General features: G+C 50.8%; 1 protein-coding gene across 25 annotated transcripts in view; it reads left to right on the forward strand.

Moving 5' to 3' along the window:
• MAP2 (microtubule associated protein 2) overlaps positions 1–20,085 on the forward strand; it is a 195,364-nt gene that overhangs the window by 91,262 nt on the left and 84,017 nt on the right. For all 25 annotated transcript variants that reach the window (XM_035331554.1, XM_035331562.1, XM_035331548.1 and 22 more), the window contains one exon: positions 13,852–13,911. The gene's annotated coding sequence lies outside the window, so the exon portion shown is untranslated. The remainder of the gene's footprint in view (positions 1–13,851; positions 13,912–20,085) is intronic.

Genomic DNA, 20,085 nt, shown 5'->3' on the forward strand with positions numbered 1-20,085 from the left:
TCAGGGGGTGCAGGGAAGCAGGAGCGTTCTGGGAGGCTTCTGCAGGTGGTTGTGGTCCCCAGAGAGGTCAGCCAGCACGACATCAGAGCCCTGCCAGAAGGAAAAGATTATTTTCTGCTTTGGATTCTTGTTAAGGCCAGCTTTTAGCGTGGCTTTGGTGTTGTCAGACACAAGAACAAGCACCTTTATTGCCCCTGCACCAAGCGCCCCCCTGCACTGCCGTTCGGGACGGGAGGTGAAAGGACTGTGCGAGTGCTGCAGGCTCACTTAAGCAAAAGTACAGAACAACTAGGAAGCAGATAGGCTGTTGGAAAAGAAAATGTGAGGAACTGTAGCTGGCTAGGCACACTGAATAAAACAGTTTGAGAGTTGTGAAGCTGGTGTGGGGACACTCAGACACAACACGACTGCACGTACGAAAATAAGTTCTTAGTTAGGAAGCGCTCTTCCCTGGTTGTGATTTTTAAGTTCAAAGCAGCAAAATGTATGAGTACGTTTAGATGGCAAAAATGGATTAAAGGAAACCTTCAGGTACAAAAGATGCTGGCTGCCTGGGGAAATGGGCGCTCAGGGTTTTGCTGTGCCTGCGCTGCATTGCCCTGGCTGGGGTTTGTCCAGCAGCAGTTGTGCATTTGCTGACTCGTTTGGGTTGTCCCCCCTTGTAGTGGTTCAGGTCTGGTCTTGTCTTTTTAGGCTTCGATCAAGTATCTGGTGATTCTTTGCAAGCCCAGGTTTTTATCCTGCTTCCTTGGTATCAGCTGCAGTTTCTGGGAGGGGAAAAAGAGGAGGATGGGGATGGAGGAGCAATTCATGAAGTTTAAGCAGCTCACATGGTGGGGCAACTCTGCAGCGCTTCGTGGAAAGAGCGGTCTAGGATGTTGATGCAGAAAATTGCTTGCATGAAGGCAATTCTCTCCCGGATCTATTATTCATTGCTCTGCAACCTGGGACAAGTCATTTAATTCCCAGCCTCGCAGCTGACTGCATTACTTGGTTTCTTGCCTAAAAAATGTGAAAAAATGGAAAACCTTCCCAAATCTGGATGCTGTGAGGTAGATGCTGAAGACACATGTATTTATATAGCTACCTAAAGCCTGTGCATGCCCTATCCCGGCTTGAAGCTAGGGTGACCAGGTCAGTCCCTTGCTGAGATGGGACCTGGAGGTACTCCACCTGCATGCCAGGGAGCTCGCACACCGTGCAGAGCCACTTAGCCAGGTGGAGCTACGATGATGGGACCTGGCTGGCTCAGATGAGCGCTGCACCTCCGCTGCAGTTGGTCTGCTCCTAAGAAAAGATGTTGTAAGCATGCGGTTTTTAGCAGGTGACCTGTGAGATAAAGATGGGGAAACTTAATTGAAATTGTCACCGTGGAGCCTCTTGCTAGAGGCTATTGTTATTCTGAGAAGTGACATTAATGAAGTTGGCAGAATGGGACAATTTCTTGTTAAATATTAACTACGGAGATTCGCTTTCTAGTTATTCACGTTGAGCTGCTAGAGCTTTGGCTTGCTTTGCTTCCCACATTGCCCATTCTTCTGTGCTGCTTATGGCTGCTAGCGATACACTTCTAATGCAGCCCTTAAACCCGAAAAGCCCTAAGCCATGTCCCAGTTTTGCTGATGGCGTCTGTTTCTCGGTTGATCTGCAGTTAATTGGTCTAATGACATCCCATACGTTGCCAGTCAAGGTGTAGTTGTGTGAGTGCGGAGGTGTTCAGATACACGCTGCGGATACCAGCGGAGATGTTTTAATTCCCACCTGCGTGGCTTTAATTTATACGTAACGTCCAGCATTTGGAGTGATCGTAACAGGCAGTCGTTGTGACGGACTTAGCTGAACGTTTAAAGGTGGGGATGGTGTGGGAAACACACCGCAAAGGCTGCTGGAGTTTGGTTTCTTCAGGTGGTTTAATAACAGCGCACGCGGCTGTGTGGGCACAACCTTAAGAATTAAGCTCATGTTGAAATGCTTCCATTTCCATATTCAAACAGATTTGTGTGGTTTTATTGACTGGTTGCAAACAGCACAGTAAAGCATATGCCATCAAAATTAGGGCAGTGTTTCCTACAGCGCCGTTCCTTACTGCATGTTATTTACTCTTTCTGTCTAAGGAAATCCCAGTGGCAGAAGTCCCTACATATGTTCTCCATAAACCCACCGAGGATGTGTATTTCATACAGAATGGGGCTCATTAACTACGTGAAAACAGAGCAGGCTTGGGAGGTGGCTTTTAGCTTCTTTGTACGCGTTTCACAATTTCAGATCACGTAAGAAATGATTGGTCCCCATCTGGGCACCTTCGCAGCTGGTGGAGCGTGGTGGAAGTTGGATGCAAGAAAAATCATTTTCTGTTGGTTGTTTTTATTAATAATCAGCAGTAAAACAACTTAGAGCGGGTGAGGCTTTTTGGCTCAATAATCAATAAACTCTTTCCTTTGGGATGGGGTCAGATGGGTAAAAAGGTAATTCACACGTGGTGCTTAGCAGCGCTGTCCTGGGGCTGGGACTGGGTTCCCTTCTCGGTCCAGGTGATAAAACAGCTTTTGCAAGACCTTTTCTGTGGGCAGCAAGATTAGGGTGGATTATTTTAACCATAACCCAATTTTTCTTAGGAATAAGATAGGAACAAGTAATTCACAACACGCAGTTCATCGAGAAGACCAAGTCCTCTCTTCCAGCCTCTTGAGCACCCGTTGGTGTCTCGGCATGGGAAGAGCCACGTGCAGCAGCGTTCGTTCAATCAACAGCTGGTGATGGCTGGAGCAAATCTATTACAGCTACGTGCACATACAAAGAATCACTTCAAATTTAGCAGTAATATTTTCTTGCTTTAAGCAGTTACCTTTACACCAGGTGTGTGCTCAGTCTTTACGTCAGCATCTCTTTGGTTCGGTTTCCCTGGCGTGCTGTTTGCGCCGATGACAAAATCCTCTCCCCCCATTGTCACCTGTGGCACTCAGGATGAAGTATGCTGTCGCTTACCTACATACAGATTAAAAATACCCTGGCTCATTCACAGAGCGAGTCCCTGCGATGCAGGGATGCAGCAAAATTAAGGTGGTATCCAGTAATTCCTGCTGCCTAAGGGCTGGTGTCACCTCGCCGTGCAGTTGTCATGCAGAGCTGTGCGGCAGCAGGAGGATGCCGCCCAGTTCAGGCATCGATTATTTATCTTCAGCCTTGTGGCACCGAGCCCGTGTACGGGGTCATAGGAGATTTGTTTCCTGTTTCCCAGGCGGTGTGGCCCCACTGTCACACGTGTTCAGGATGAGTGGGGTCCATATTCACTTCTGGTTGGAGCCTGGTGTTGGCTCACCTTCTCCTGGGCCGTGGGCCAGAAGGCTGTAGCTTCCCTCGGGTAATTTGGGGCTGGCACCTTTGCTGTTGGGCCCTGATGGAGGCAGAGCCGGGGCACAAAGCCCACGGCAGTCAGTAAGGAGAGCAAAACACAGCTTCCGCAAAGCATGCTCGGCCAAGAGGCAATTCCTTTTGAAAACTGTTTTAATTGGTTTGGAGTAATTTGGGGGGAGGCTACTTCACGTGGCATATGTTTTCTGGGAACCTGGCCAGCTCAGCAACAAGAGGCCACCAGAACATTGGCGCTAACCATGTGGATGCAGGGGCCTTGAAGGAATGGGGAGCTACATAAAGGCGGATCCCATCCCAGTAACCTCACGGGGGCTGAGGACGGATGCCCCGTGGCTCCCAGGAGCGCTGAGGGTTCTGCTGCCATGACCGGGGGTTGTGCTAGCATCAGGCTTAGAGGTCTGCCTGAACTAGCGGCTCGGCCATATGGTTTGGAGCTGTTCCACTTAGGTCAGTGGCGCAACTTCTCGGGTCAGGCCAGCTGGGAATACCCCTCTTTTGGCTGCCCAGCAGCAAGAGGGGAACTTGAACTCCTTCCTCACCTCCGGTTTTGGCCTCCCCCAGGCTGGGGGCACCTTCTTCTGACCGCTCCACAGCTGGAGGGTGCCCTCGTGCACCTGAAAGGAGAAGAGCGGAGCTTCCCCGCAAGAGGAAGGAGAGGCCAGACAGCTCCCTGCCACTCCATTGCTCAGGTCCTGTTTTGGTGCATTTCCCCAGCTCACACAAAACCCAGAGAAATCTGCTTCTTAACACCAGAGAATAAGCAGCAGTGGGATTTCTTCATTTGCATTCCAAACACCGTTGTCTCCTAATCATCTCCAACAGCCGTGAAAGCTCCTTCCAGAGAGATGCCACAAAAGGTCACACGTTTTCCTTTGAATGATGAGCAGGGCTTTTAAAGGAGCTTGAGATAAACTTGAGGCTATGCCCATATGATGTGTGTACTGCAGGCAGAGGCTGCAGCCCTTGGCTGAGCAGGGGTGGGGATGCTGTCCTCAGAGCTCAGACGGAACGGCAGAAGCTGCCCGCACTGCCCTGCTGTGCTGTAGAGCCTGGCTGTGATTTCAGGGAAGGCATTTTATCTTCCTTGGCATCAATTCACAGCCTTTTAAAAATAACAAAGGGCACAATGCAGTGCATTTATTTTTTTTTAGAACTATTTTCCTTGAAATTGAATCCAGGGACAAGCCTAAGAAATGAGAGGCAGGGAAGAGGAGATAGCAGATAGCACGGCAGCTGGGGAATAGGAGGCAGGTTATGGAAGGCCAGAGGCAGATAACGTTGCCGTGGTATTACTTCCTAGGAACATAACCTATGCTGATGCTGAATTACAATTTTTTATTACGGAGAGCCTCAGTGTCATAAATACAAGTACGTGGCAATAACCATGCTTTCTTTTTCCATTTTCTGTCTGTGTGTTGGGTTAGAAAGTCCTCAAGGACCAGCGCCTCCCCTCAGTGCCTACAATGACAGGTCCCACTCAGCCCAAACCCTCGTGTGTTATGGATGCGCTCAGTACCTACACCTATTGCACAGCACCACGGCCGCTGGCGGCTCCTCCCAGCTGAGGAGGATTTGGATGCATCGCTCACTCGGCTTGCGCTCTGCCAGCTCAGAGGTTTGTTCCCAGCACGTTGCCTGACGGATGCTCAGCCAGGAGCAGCCCCCGAACTTTGGACCAAGTGCTGCAAGTGTTGCCCCGTCCTCTTGTATGTGATGGGGTGGGCAGAAAATGAGGAGAAAGCAAGGCTTTTACCCATGGCATCGTGCTGTATCCCTAAGCAAAGGGGATCATCCCCCTCTTTTAAGGAAATCTAGTATCTCTCTGTCTATATGGAAATCGGTTTTGAGCTGTAAGGGTTGTGTTTCAAAATTATATCCTCAAAATAACCGCCTTTCCTTTAGGACTTTCCATACTACACACGACTCACTTGGCATCAGGCTTAAATCATGCTAAAGTGGCTGAAATACCCTGCTACAGGAGGCTGCAGCCCTTGTGGTCTAATGCATCAGCAATACTTGGCTTCTCAGTTCTTTTCTTCAGGCTTGTTGCGGGTATTTACAGAGCAGAATGGTGTTTTAAGGAAGCTATTACGCGCTTCTGAGTAATGACTTTCTATTCTGAATTTTCCCCAAGACTTACGTGGGGGTTCAAGAAAAAAGAGGTAGGTTTGCTAGGTAAAGTACGTAAAAACTTGTTTTTGTAATTGCTCAAACGACTATTGGGTGTTAACGGCTTTGCTGTGACCCACAAAGCCCATAACCTTGAGGTCGAAGCACTATTTTTGACTCGTTCTGTCTTGATAAGAGCGTTGCAATCAGCGTTGCCTTTTGTTGGCGGAAGCGTGGTGCTGCGAGCCACCGGTACTTGCGTAGTCCTGGGCAAGTGAAGTGCGGCTTTCAGCCCCAGACCATTTCCTGAGACTTGGTCAGCTTAGGAAAAGTGATTGTTATGTGAATGCATTTTGATGCAATCAGAAGCATGTGGCGCTGAGAGAACAATAATTTTCTTTATAGGGATTTGGTTTCGAGAGGTTTGAAATCTGTATTTACTCTGTTTCTGTTGGCTCGCTGCTCGCTGAGTGTTTTCAGATGCACCACGCGGGTCTTTTTGAGGGAGAACATGGGGCAGCTAATGCTTTCTGCTGTGTCGTGCCACGGTTTCTCATCTCCTTAGCACTGCCTCATAATTCCCTGGATAAAGGGAATCAGCAGAGACGGGGTGATGGGAAATAGAGCGGAGGAACAGGGGGCTCATCCTGGCTGAGCAGGCGGCTGTCAGAGAGGAGGTGGTGCTGCTTGCTGGAGGAAAGGAAACCACAGGAAGTTTTCCCAGGACTGCAGAACCTCACCACGGCTTCTGGCCCGTAACAGAGGTAGCTACTCATTAGCTTTATTTTTTAATGAAGTGAGAAAGCTGTGCACCAATTCCTTGTGAAACCACAAGATAGTGGTCTCCTGCTTCTGGCAGCTTCTGGTCATTTTAAACGCTGTGAAAGATGTAGTTTTCTCAGTAAAGTCAACAAAATTGTCTGAAATGAGTGCTCAGAAGAAAAACATTTTTGTTTTTACTAAATCCCTTAACTTTAGTAAGGACACACAAGTGTGTATCCTTTATGGGAAGGCTGGCCCCAGCCTGACCTCAGCTAGCCATCTGGATCCCTCGTTCCTGCTAACACAGAGCCCGCTGAGCTTGGCTTTTATGACTTATAGCTTAAGCTGTTAAATACAGAACGTTTGGTTTCACAGGAACTAGACAATTTTCAAATAAACAGCTGGCTGGGGTATATACATGACATGAGAGAGTCCTCAGCTAAAAGCCTCGTTCCTGCGAGGCTCACGGGCTTGGGGTGCGGGGGGTGCACCCCAGCTGGGCTCCAGCTGCTGCAGGAGCCGAGAGGTCCCCGCAGCATGCTCTGAGGATGCTCCAAGGTCAGCCCATTTACCAGCACGTGGTAAGTGTTTCTTTAGAATTGAGAGAATCATCGAATTTCGGAAAACCAACACGTTTTGGTCACGGCCAAGTGGGTAGCAGCAAGCTCGTCGTTAGCTTTATTTATGGGCACGTTGTTTCGTTCCGCCCCTGCTGCCCACGTCCTGAGCAGAAAGCCCTGGAAATGCAGCGGGATTTCTGAGGAGCCCCAGCAGACAGGCGGAGTGGATTAATGACAGGATGTGCTCCTGAGTGCCCGCGAACCTTAAACACAGCTGGGGAGTGCGATCGCTGCTCCCAGCTGCGGGGCTGGCCCTTGGTGCCGCTTGTCGCAGAGATGGCAGCACTGCTGCCGGGGCCTTGGGGCGTCGGCAGGAGGCTCGGGGGGGTGGGCGAGCAGGACAGGGGGTGTTGGTGGGCCTTGAGTTTTGCTACTGTCTTATCCCTCTGGGGACAATGTGATTGTGGCCCTTAAAACCTCCTTTAAGCATCATGGAATCCTCCGCAAGCCGGCATTTCTTTCCAAACGTCTGGTGCTGGGCAAACAACCTTTCTCTTTGCTGCTCTTCAGCGTTGAGCAAGGAGGAGGGCAGTCACGGGTGGGCCGGGGAACGAGGGAGGACAGGAGGAGGGTACGGGTGTGCTGGTGCCCCCACCTGTGTCAGCACAGCTGTCCCAGGCTGAAGGTGTGGCTGCTGTGAGCCCTGTTTCATCTCTTCCCGGTGGTCCTGGTATCACTTTCTCTCTGGTGAGGAGCATTATTCATTTATTGAAGCCAGCAGCAGGTCGCTGGTGTTTCTGCAGAGCAGGACCCAGCTGCGTGCGAAGAGCAGTTTTGGTGCGGGAGTGGTTGGTTCAGCACTGCAGAGCCAGCGCAGGCCTTGGGCTGGGAGAGCCAGCGTGAGTGCAGAGCCAGCCTGCACTCACACTGGTCAAGCAGAAAATAAGGTGAGGCTGCATCTCACATCTGGGGATTGATGGCATCTGAGTGAGAAGGAACCAAGTTTTATCCCAGATGGTTACCTCTGGTTCCTCTGAGTGCTGCCCCGGCAGGAGAGGGAAGCTTGAACCCACCAAGCTTCAAGTCCAGTCTGGTGATGTCTCTCTGTGGCCCCTCAGAGGCTTCCTTGATGTTTCTGAAGCTGAAGGAGGGAGCTGCATGCTGGGCTGTCCCACTTACCCCCTCCTGAGCTGCTGTGACATGGCCTCGTTGGGCTGCTGGCAGCTCATGGAGGCCGTGCCTGCGGGATGGGAGCCCATGGGCATCTTCAGGGGCAGTGGCAGTAGGGGATGTGCCTAAAACCCCAGCAAAACAAGTAAAAGCTCCCAGTTGTTGACTACCAAAAGACTTTGCTTTCCTCAGTTCCCCTTCACCCTGTGGCAGGTGACTTGTGCGTTCCAGCTTGCTGCTGGAGATAAGCAGTTTAGGGGTGGTTTAAAAGATGAAAGGCTTAAAGCCTCCGGGCTCCGCGGCTCTGGAAGTGCGTGTGCTGCTGGGATGCACGGAAAGGGGCTGGGCAGATACGAGCATTAGCAAGGAGACATGGCTCGTTCCAGAAGTGCCAGGAAAAACAAGCTTCCTTCATGTACCATGGGATGCAGTCAGTGACTAGCTAAGGTGCTCTGAGCCGGGGAGAGAGGAGAAGCAGAAATCCGAGTTCTCGCGGTGGGGTTGTCTGACTGTCATCACGCTCCTCTTCTGCGGCTTAATTGGCACCCTTACGGGGTGTAATACCCCCCTGGTGGGAAAAGGAAATCCAACCCAAGCCAAACAAAATGACATTTTTGTGTCTTCCTTGACATTTCCATCACACCTCTGAACTACTGTTGACTTCTAAGATGCACTGTGAAATTTTTCTGCCTGCCTGCTAGAACACAGGGAAATCTGCAGGATGGATAAAAGCAGCGTGTTAGGAGAGGATCCTCAGACAGGAGGATGGAGCCAAGCCGGTGCAGTAGCTCTTGCTTTCTGCCCCCTCTCTTACGTCCTCCTTCATTTCCCAGTTGCGGAAAGACCCCTTCTTGCCTCTGTACGAGCCACGGTAATGGGGAAGACTCCTGAGCTGTGCAAAGTAGTGGCTGCAGCTGCCCTGCCCGCCCCAGCTGCGGTTCCCCGGTAAGACAGGACTCCACGACGTGCTCTCCGTGCTGCTGGGTGGAAGCACGTCCCTGGAGCATCGCTGGAGGCAGCAGGGGCCTGCCCTGCGGCTGGTCTGGGCTGCGGAGCTCCTGCCTGCTGCGGGCAGTGCAGCTTCCAGCCCTGCCCAGCCACCGGTCTTTTCTCAGGGCGATGCTTCGTCCTGATGCTGTGTCCTGGCTCCTCAGCCCTCCTCTTCCCACGCCTCCCCCCAAATTAGCGCAATAGCTGAGGGAGAGAGAGACTCCTGTGCAGTTGGTTTGCAACAGCTTGGCTGTCACGGCTTCTGTAAGTGCATGAAAGGCAGGGGCTGAGTTTCTGTGCCGATGGTGTCTGTCACCCGTGGCTGAGACAGAAAGCCCTCTGCAGTCCTGACACATCCTGGCTTTCTTCGCTGCGAGCACTCTGCTCAGGAACAGCCTCATTTCAACACATGCTTCTGGTTTTGCAGTCGTGAGCTTACTGCAGGCTGTGGGCTTGGTTTTGGAAGGTGCTGGTAGTCTAAGGGCAGATTAAATGCAGTGCTTAATAAAGGGCATGTGGAACCGTACGCTCTTCTAAAGTCTGACCTAAAATGACTCCAGCAAACAGTCCTTGTCCAGCAAGGATGCTAGTGAGCTTTTCCTCTCCAGCCTATGCAGGATCTCATGTCTGAAATAGCTGAGGTTTCTTGGAGCTCATGGCAAAAGATACAGGACATTGCTATGCCAGCACCTCTTGGCAGCGAGTTTTATGATGCCCTTCTCCTGGAGGCAGTCAGCTAGAGCCGTGGCTTCAGGCGCATCTGGGCTGGGGGAGCTCAGAGCGACCGCAGCTCTTCCCGCTTCGCTGATGAGCTGAGAAAAAAATAGGCCAGCGTCTTGTTTTACAAGTCTCTTAAGCTATCGTGAGAATTTATAGAGTTCATTATACGATAAAGTATAGATATAAAATAGCAGGTGGCACATCTTTCAAGCACTATGCATGAAAATTCATCTCGTCGAGAACAGGAGAGCAGCCCCCAGACTTGCCTTCGCTAAGCAGCCCCGAAGGAAGTGAGCTGTAGTTAAGAGAAGCGCAGTGTTACCGACAGGCCTATGCCAGCGAACGGCACAATGCCTCTGTGGTAATTGCCATCAGAACAATTTCTTTCCTGCTAGTTATAAAATGGGCTGTGCTGTTAGAGACACCGTTTGTAAAGCCCAGACACCGTACGTTTTCATTAAGCATAGCAATTGTCTCTGTTTCCCAGGCTCCTGAAGCACAAACCCCTTGGGGCCCTAGCTGGGCTGCTGCGTGCAAGCTGTGAAAATATTGATGCTCTCCTTTTATCCTTTGTCTTCCTCGTCCTTTGCTGCTTCCTTCCTTTATTCCTCACTGGCAGCCACTGGCGTAGCCAAGTCACTTCTGTGCCAAGAGGATGAGGAAACTCCTTCCCCCCAAGCCAGCTGTGCCGACACCGCTAACCTTGGTTTCCATAAATGATTGAACGGTGTCTTCTGTCGGCAGCTTAGTTCAGGCTCTGCCTACCCGAGATGCTTGGGTGCTGGGAGAGCTTTTTATCTTCCCCATTTCTGCCTCCTGGGCAGGTTTGGTTCTGGCCACGTCCTCCTTCATGGCCGTGAGCTGCCCAGACTAGCAGTAACAGTCCCAGGATGCTTTTTCCCCATGAAAAGACTTTTCCCAAGTTATAAGGGTTTTTTTTTTCATTTATTTTAACCCACTGAAAATTGTGGTGTGGATTAGTATAGTGGGAAGGGGGTTTCTGTGGTCACCGGACAAGCAGCGCTGCTTCAGCAGTGGGAATTCAGAAGTGTTAAGAGTAATCCAGTCATTGTAACTCAGAGGCAATTTAATAGCGCTTAGAATAAATAAATTTGTGGTGGCACAATCAGCAGTGCTTGTTTCTGCAGCAGGGTAGAAAGGGAACATTTCCTCCTAGGACAGCTAAGCCAGCTTTCAGAGGTCGGGATCTTCAGCAAGGGAGAGCAGAATTCAGGCCGAGCTCTACGGCAAGCCTGCAGCAAAGGTTTCGGTGTGGATTTTCCTCTATCCGGACAACAGCGGGTTCTCAACGTGCAGGTTCAGGTCCCCTCTCCGCTTTTAAGGCTCTGCTGCTGAAGGGAAGGGATGGAGAGGAGGAGGAGAGAGTGCTCTGGGAGGAGAAAGCTACTCGGCAAGCTTTGGTGCTAATGGATCGGATCCATTTGCAGCCCTCCTGTTTGCAGGCTGCCGTGTGTAACGCCATGTTGGGCAAAACACTAAATGCTTCAAAGTAATTGGTGGTAATTTCGGCTTTGTCGTTGCTTTCACGCGGCTCTGGGGGAATGCATAGCAGAAGACAAGCTCCCAGACCCTGCAGTTAATAGTCTTCCAAGCCCCATTGCGCAGGCAGCGGGGTGAAGCTAATGGCTACGAGAGGCAGAGGCGGGCCCTGGGGTAGAGGGGCTGCTCCCAGACCGACAGCGCTATCCGGGGGAGGTGGAACAGCCTGGGAAAAGCATGCCCGTAGTCCTTGTCATTCTAATCACAGCAACTGCCTGAGGGGTCCTGCAGGTCTTCGGAAAACACCCCGAAACCGAGAGGAAGAGAAACAGCTGCTGTAGAAGACAGCTGCTTTTTTCTGTGGAATACAACATATAAAGCTGTCAAAGGAGTTGGTGTTGAACAATTAGGAGGAGGAGAAGCGGGAGATGCAAGAAGAGCTTTGCCTACCCACTGTGCTGCCTGGGCAAGTGAAAATGTTTGGGGTGAAAAGCAGCTCGTCTGTTCTGTGCCCTGTCCCTCGGGAAAGGGGACGCTCATAGCAGTGAGGCACCATCCATCCCCTGCAGCCCTGGCGCCACGGCACCAACAGGCAGCGTCTGCCTTCACCAGAGCACAAAACAGCTGTGAAGACTGCCAGCTTCATTGAACTCCTCTCTGGGACAGGTTCTTCAGGGATTTCTGCCAGAAGCAAGAGGGACGGTGGAAAAAAAAAAAAAGGGAAAAAAAAAAAGTTTTCTAATGCGTTCTGCACTGTGCTGGCTAGAAGGTGCTTGTAGGAAGTGGAAGACCCCATTCAAGCCTGTGCTGCCAGATTCTGACCAAACACTTAAATGTTACCTTCCTGCTTTCTAGATAAATACCCCAAATCGGGAGCTGGTGGCTCTTCTGTGGACGGGGGTCTCATGTTTTCTGAGAAACTCTGAATGTCCTCTTTTCTTCCCGGTCAGGAAGAGGTAGGAATGCTGCTTACAGCCTGTCCCCAGCAAATTCCTGGGACAGCAAAACTGCTTCCCCCTTCTGGCATGCTGTATTCTGATTGTCTGGTATCTTTGGCATTCAGCTGCAGGCTAAGATCGCATTTATTATGGTAGACCTTCAGCAGAGAGATGATTGGGGTTTCAGTGCAAGCCACCAGAGTGTATGTTCAATGATAACAGACAGTGTAAATGTACAGAGCTCAATCCTAAATTCCCTAAAATGCCACCTAGTCACCTGGGATGCGTGTTGCAGGTACGTCCACCCTTCTGTTCCTGTTCAGTGTTGCTCTCTCCCGTGTGTCGCCCTCCCAGGAGAGGCGTTTCCACCTCCTCGGGCTCTGCCTGCGTGGTGCGGTTCCGCACCACTGACACATCAGAGGGCTGCTGGGATGCTGAGTGCTGAACGCTCAGCTGCCGAGAGCATCCATCTTTCTGCTGAGCCAGAGCAAGTTTAATTAGCTTATTTACCATTCCTCTTCATCCAGCGAGTGGGCAGAGTGGATGCAGGCTGGGGCTGCGTTCCCACACAGCTCAGCTCATGGAACTGATTACTGCGTGAACGCGAACGGTGCCCGCCGCTGGCAGCCTCTGCAGGACGGCGGAGCGGTCGCTCCCCGTTTGTTTGCTGTCAGAAGTGCCTGCAGCCTTCCCCTTCGAGGGGAAAACCTTTCAGCAAAACCTTTCAGTTCTTTCTGAGCACTGCCTGGGCACACGGGTGAAAAGCCACAGTAAGCACAGCCCCACGCCGGCGTGGGAGATGTACTCTGCGTGAAAGAACGACTCGAATTAAAATCAGCCAAGTTAAAAGCAAATGAGAAGCAGCCTTAAGCACAGGTGATCGTACCAGCTGTCTCCATCAGGCACCTTTGAGGATACTCAAAGGGGACATGTGGCGAAGAGGCACCTTGCTCCCTGACTGGCACCTGTCCACTGGCGTCTCCAGCTGCTCTGAAATGGCACACTGGGGACTGGCTGGGGGGCTGTTTCAGGAGATTTCATCATCAGGAGGTGCAAAGTGGAGGGAAGGCAGTGCTGGGGGGCATGCAGAGGACAACGTGGCACTTGAGCTCATTGTCCCCAGATGGCTGCGAAGCTGAGGGAGTGTGCAGCACAAGAGCTTTAGGTGTGAGCTGCAGCGCTTACGGGCCAAGGCAGATAAAAGGCAGTGGAGAGCACTGCCCTCGGGCTGGCAAGGAACACACTCCAGGGTCGTCTTCCATGCAGTGAGCTTCTCCAGGTTTTCTTCCGTTACTTTGTGGGCATCTTTGCGAGCACCTTCCTCGTTCCTGTTTGCAGCCCTCCGGTGGCAGGGCTGTGTGTGGAGCAGCCCGGCCAGGCCTCACGTGGAGGGGCTTTGGCCAGGAGTGTTGTGCTCCATTTGCTGTCCCTGCTGTGGGGGTTTTTGGGGCCATCTCCAGCTGGCTGTCCTTAGGGCAGGCCTAGGGATTAAGGAGCCCCTTGGTGGTCCCAGAGCAGGCTGGACACAAGAGGAGATCTGGGTTATTGTGTCCCAAGTGAGCCTTGGGAAAGAAAGCCTGGAGAAAGTCTCGGATGTAGGTGTACATGTATGGACCATTGTGGAGTCCTTGCAGTGTTGAGTTAATGCTAAACTAACTGAATTATTGAGTTAATGCTAAACCAACCCAATAGCGACTAAATAGCATGTCTCTCTCTCTATTTCTTTACAGGAACAGAGAGTTTTCCTTGTTTAACAACCAGACACGGCATCCTGTCATCCGCTTGAGCAGGTATGACCTTTTTCCTTGTTAGCATATTTTCGCACGGAGGCTGCTTCACCAGGCCAGGGAGGCTTGAGAAAAGAGCAAGAAGAAAACTTCTCTAACTCCTGGAACACTTGATTTTTCTGGGGTTAGTTCCCACTTTTGTAATCCTCCTTGTTTTTTATTTTAAAAGCCTTTTATGTCTGATGGGAGCCACCAGGCTCCTCGTCTACACAGCTGTCTCCCTGCTTTTGGTTTAGCAAGAACCACCTTACAGCTCGGGGTGGAAAGAGTGTTGAAATGGTGTTGGTGCCAAAGGAGGGCATCTGGGAGAGGTGACAGTGTTGCTGCTACGGGAACGGATTTCATTTAAAAGACTTCCTGCGAAGCATAAGGGAGAAATGCAATAGGGCAGAGTGAATAGGGTGCCAGAGTGCCTGGGTTTCTGCTGCCTTAACTACACGTGAGCAGGTAGGGTGAAATACTGCCGTTCTTCTGGGTGTGCTCACCCTGGCCTTGCAGCACAACAAAACAAGGTTTTCAGGAAGATCGGGGGGGATACCCATAGTAAAGTGACAAATGTAAGGCGTACCGGGAGGGCGGGCATCTTCTCAGGGTCTCCTGTCAGCTCAGCCAGCTGGAGACAGTTCAGGCTCTGCATCCTTTGAGTGTGGAAACAAACATTTTTTTCAGCTAGTAAAGTTACCTCTGTGTTCCTTCTTTGTAGATGGTACTTTGAGGGGAAGGGGGTAACAATAATGAGTGATGTTCATCAGCCAGTGGGCAGGCCCTTCTGGGCTTTGCTTTACTGAAATTCTGCAAGCTGCCATTTTTTGACATTGGTAAGCATGGCAGCAATTTTGTTTATACAGAATAGACTAAGGAGCCATGGAGTATTTTTATATTTCTCATGCTTTTTCTGCTCTTTCTGACCCAAATGAGTTTCTCCTATTCCCACCAAGTAGTCTGTGCCATGCTTCTGAGGCTGCCAAGATATTTAATGATGAAAAAGGGGAAGCATCAAACAACTTTAAAGGAAAACAAGCTGGTAGTACAGAATGCAAAAACATGGATAGCATGAGATCTGGCATCGTGCACACACGCTCTTGTATATCTGAGTGTATGTATTGGGTCTGAGCCTGCTTTTGGCCTTCTTCAGCTCGTACAAACCCATCAATGTCCTCATTTCCTGAGCAACCCCTTAGTTTACATCTGCATGCCGTCTCTCCTGGCCCTGTGGGTTTGAAGGAAAAGGAAATCAGGGATCAGATTTGTCCCTCTGGGTTTTGAGGGAGCATAGAGAACGCACACAAGTGCCAGGCACTCTCTTTCTAAACTATTTATTCTCTCTTGCAAGCTCTAGCACTCCCGACCCGAAAGTCAGATGAGAGCTGTGTGCCAGCCTCTCCTGTCCCCGAGGGACGTGCTGCTGGCGAGGGGGCGCAGGGCTGTCCGTCCCGGCTGCACTAGTACTTGCAGGACATGTTTTAACCCTAATCCTGCAGGAGGTCTGTCTGTCTGGCTGGCAGCACGAGTGTGTGGTGTTCAGGGCAGCCCAGCAGCTGGCTTAGGGGAGCCGGCCTCCCCGCCGGGCCCGGCTGCCTACCAGCCCCTCCCAGGGCGGAGGGCAGCACGAGGCCGCTCGCAGCGATCCTGCACACTTTAGGAATTTTCCCATGGCCCCACAATATCCGTGCAGCCATGTGCAAGTGTCCAACGAAGGATTAAATCAGCTCTGAAGACTTAAAGTAACAAGCACTTATACTGCGTTCACCATTTCTTCATTGATAGTATTCCACTGGTGAAGAAACACATCCTCAGACTAGAGAAAATGCCAGAGCTAGCATTTTCCACGCAAAGTCACCACATCAGCGGTTCAGGGGAGCAATCTGATGGTGACATCTCGTCACCATTAGCTGTCCTTTGTCATGCAGTGACTGACAGGGAAAAGTGCGGGGTAGTAGTGGGAATAATGTGCTGCAGCTGTGTGATGGGTTCTGAGCATCCTCCAGGGCTGGGCTCTTGGGTGGACAGGGCAAGTAACAGAAAGGTGATGTGTGGGCAGGGCACAAGGTACAACTGGGGGGTGTTATTGGCTCCGTCTTCCCTTTTTTCCATGTCACTGGCTTGCGTGTCTCCTGCTTGGCCTCGGGAGGGCTGCAGGGCAGTGTCCCTGCCTGGGTGCTGTGGCCCAGGGTTGAAGGATGTTCTTGGCATGCCCACATCCAACCCGCCTTCATCAGCTGCCCTCTTAAAAATCGCCTCCTCTGACCCGTAGGCCAGTCTGCAACCCCACTGCTAGCTGGAAACCTCTCCCTAGCCTCCAGCTAAAATTTATCAACAGCCGCAGTGTTCTTATACCAAACTAGCCTGTGGTTTTAGCTGCCTTGTGTTTACCCTTGCCATCAGCCTTCCTGCTCCTTCCTTTGAAGGCAGGGCTGTCATTGATTTTATGATCAACCTGCCTCTTCCTCCTTTCTTCTGATCATCTTAATAGCCATTTTCTGCACTCCCGTTTGCAAACACCTGTTTGGAACAGGAGCCGTGGAAGCAGAACACCCTGTTCCTTGTACTTACCCCGTCATCAGTGTCTGCTACATCTTGGGAGGCCTCAGGTGTGGCTGTTAGCGATGGAAGGGAAGGAGAATGTCCCCTGCAAATCACGCTGCTGGTGGTGGCGGTAATAAGCCTACCTGTTGGGCTGAGTCACTGGTAGATGCTTAACACTTGTTTACAGCCAAGCAACGAGAGTGGTGAGGCAGGAACGGGCAGGGAGAGAGCACACGGCTTGCTGCAGCTTTTTGGTGAGCGCCTTGGACACGGGAGGTGGGGTGGGGAGACCCAGAGGGGAGAGGAAGAGGGAAATGTCATCCTTACTTTCCCCTGTGATGATGAGCGGTGACAGGTTCGTTTGCAGGAAGAGGTTGGTGAGGAAGCAGAGAGGGACCGTTCTGTGTGCTGAGTGCTCGGTGCTTTCCTCAGGTTCAGCAGCTGACCCCAGCGCTCAGCCTTTCCCCTCCTGTGCCATAATCCTGCACGGCCTGCACAGAGGAACCAAAATAAGCAAGGTGAGCTGGCAAGCTGCTTTTTGCTCATGTGAAAGCTTTCAGCAGACAAGAAGCCTATTTTCTTTTGCATCTCTGACAGTAAAATCAACAGAGTGCTTCCTGCAGCTTGAGAACCGCTCCAGTGTGCTAACATTGAACTTTTCCAGCTGCAAGTTTTGTTTCCTGAATCACATCTGGAGAGAGAACTCCACACCAGGGAGTAGGAGCTCAGCTCTCCTAAAGTCAGTTGGAGCCTTGCCATGGACTTTGTTTTAAAAAGATACCATCTTCTAAGGATTAGAGCTTCACATCTGTGTGAAGAAGGAGCTGCAGAAACAATGAGTTGCAAAACCAAACCTGTCGAGGTGCACCCGGGGCAGTGAGCTGGTGAAGAAAGCTTCGTGTTGCTTGCCTCCTCGTGCAGTCTGACCCACCAGGTGTCCCTTGTTTGTCTTCCACAGCAGATGCTGCTGCTGTCTAGAGCCAGCTTTATCCCTGGCTCGTGGTGCCAAGTTCTCTTGAACTCTCCTGCAAAGCATCTGCTTCTGGCTGGTGTCAGGACACGGGGATCTGCTCTCACACATCAGCACTGGGGGCTGGAATCACTGCTGCCTGCAAGGCAATTGTGGAAAAAATGATCCCATCCCGACTTGCACTACAAAGCCATTTAAAGATAGCAAGTCCCCGGCTGCTTAAGCACTACCAACCCCTTCAGGTTCAGTGCTAGAAAGCCCCATGCTCAGAGTTCAGCCCGAGTTAGGTGCATTTAAGCGGTCGTGTTGGTAAACATGCTTTTGAAACAGCCAGGGGAAGGAACGGGAGTGCTGTGTGCATTCTGGCAGGAGAGGAGCCTGCGAGAGAGAGGCACAGCTTCGAGGCTTATGCGAAGAGCAGATGTTTGTTCCTAATGTTCTTTCCAGCGCAGCTGATGAAAGAAAACTCTTCATAATCGTGACCAAAGATATTCTAATTGTCATCCTTCAGATGAGTCATTTTTTTTTCCCTTGTTTCTAATCCCTCTGAGGCTTTGGTTCCTCCTGGAGCAGGAAGTTATCATTCAGCCCGGGCTCTGGCCAGGACACGGTGGGCAGCTGGAGGAGATGCAGCGGGAGAGGGACAGGATGCACTGCACAAGTCACGGCCTGCTGAGGACTTCGTGTGTAAAGGGGAATCCTGGCGTACCAGAGACAGCTTGTTTTCTTCCTCCTTTTCCTAATCACCCTCAAATTCTTTATCAGAAGGCTTCAGGACATTTTGGTAATAAAATTGTAAGTTTGCCTGTTCTTCTGCCTTTTGCCATGTTTACGTGGAGTATCCAGGGCAGGTTTCAAGGCACTCAGATCAGCAGCCTGGTATCAACAGTTCATTCATAATGTTACCCCTGCCTACATCCGTAAGATTTCTCTGCGGCATGCCCTCAATAAAATCTCCCTGGTATCCTTATTTTAGTTACAACTTCTGTGTGCAAAAAAATATTTTGCTTATACAATTACCCTTGCGTAATATTGCTGTGAAGAAACCTAACAGAGGAGTTAGGGTTCTGCTTCACGAGTGGAATGAAAACAAAATGAGACACAACAGGATCGAGTCTAGGGTTAATGGCGGGATGCCTGGGAGCTAGCTACTGTGTGCAACAGCTTTTGCTGTGACTCTTGTTAGCGCTCTGATTCACTGCTGTAGCTACCATAATATTAGCGACTAGGTGTCCAAGTCTGGATGAGATCACTGCTGTGTTAGAAGCTGCGTGCTCAAACGGCGCAGTTGTTCCAGACCCCAGAGAGCTTCCAGTCAGATCTACAAAGGGACGTGGAGGTGTGAGCAGCGGGCTGGTACGACTGTGTTTACCAGCGTAATTACTGGCTTAGAGACCCCATAGCTCATGCTGGGAAATCAATTCTCACGTGATGCAGTTCACCTGGGACATATCAGCACGAAAGCACATTCATTATGTGGCTAACATGGGACCTAACTCTCCTTTACTTGTTTTGTTTTGGTTTTGACTTAAAATCGAGTGTGTTATGAGTTACAAAATAAATGCTGCTGGCTTCATCTTCAGTCTGTCTCTGCTGTTTAGCATGTTTGCCACTGGGAGTGTTTTTTCTAATACAGCAACAGAGCGGTTACTAATGCAACCCTTGTAGCAAATAGCAGAAATGGACAAACCAGTTCAGCTCCATTGAAAACTGGTCCAAATGTTGGCCTTAAAATGGAATCAGATGCTACCCTTTTGCTTTCCTCCCCCCCCCAGGTTCTGAACGTTTAGATAATGGGCTTCAGCTAGCAACAAAAGTACCAAATTAAGGCCAGAAAAGATATATATAATCTATATTTTTTCCTCTGGCCTGAACAAAGTGAGGAAGATGTGGTAAAGCCTCCTTTCTGAAATCGAGCTGTTCCTATGCCTTTTACGGCACATCTGCTTTGAAATGCCAGAAGTTGGGTCTCCGTATTGGTTTGCGTTCAGCTCATTGCTGGAAATGGCCAATTAAACAGTTTTGTAAATTGAAGTGATTGGCATTATTTGGCAGTGTGGGTTGGAGCCTGGTGCCAGCTCTCACAGTTTGACCTTTTCCACTGCGCTGCCTGCAGTCTGCGCTCTGCTCTCCGGCCCTGCTGCCCCCTCCCTGGGGTACCACCGGTTTCCCCATCCCTTTGACCCCCCGTGGAAGATTCACACCTTCTCTTCTGGTTCTTCAGACCCACAACACCTGGTTCTTCCCTTCATCCCTGGCTCTATTCCCGCATGTTTTTTCTGCTTGCTCACCAAAGTATCTCCCTTTACTATCTCCATTTACTCCCTAGACCATCGGGGTCCCCTGAATTAATTTCAGTTCCACGCAGCATTTCCTCAGCAGCTCTCCAAGACCTTGCTTCATCCTCTACCTGCCTCTGCTCAGACAGTGAATTGGGCCAGAAGCAGCATACGATGTGGCTGCGTGTGAGCTCCACATCTGTTGGGTAGACCAGCAGGACGCTGCCAAACAGAAGCAATAAGGGCGGAGCTCTTCTCCTTCTCCTTCTGTCCCCAGAGGCATTGAAATGCCTTCTATCTCCTCTACCCATCTGGAGGTTTCCTGAGGCGGTAGGTAGGAGCTCAGTGTCTTCTGTCAAACATGATGGAAATTGGCCGGTGCGATTCACAATTCTGTGTGTG

The sequence above is a fragment of the Oxyura jamaicensis genome, chromosome 7, assembly GCF_011077185.1.
Source record: "Oxyura jamaicensis isolate SHBP4307 breed ruddy duck chromosome 7, BPBGC_Ojam_1.0, whole genome shotgun sequence".
Classification (NCBI taxonomy): Eukaryota; Metazoa; Chordata; class Aves; order Anseriformes; family Anatidae; genus Oxyura; species Oxyura jamaicensis.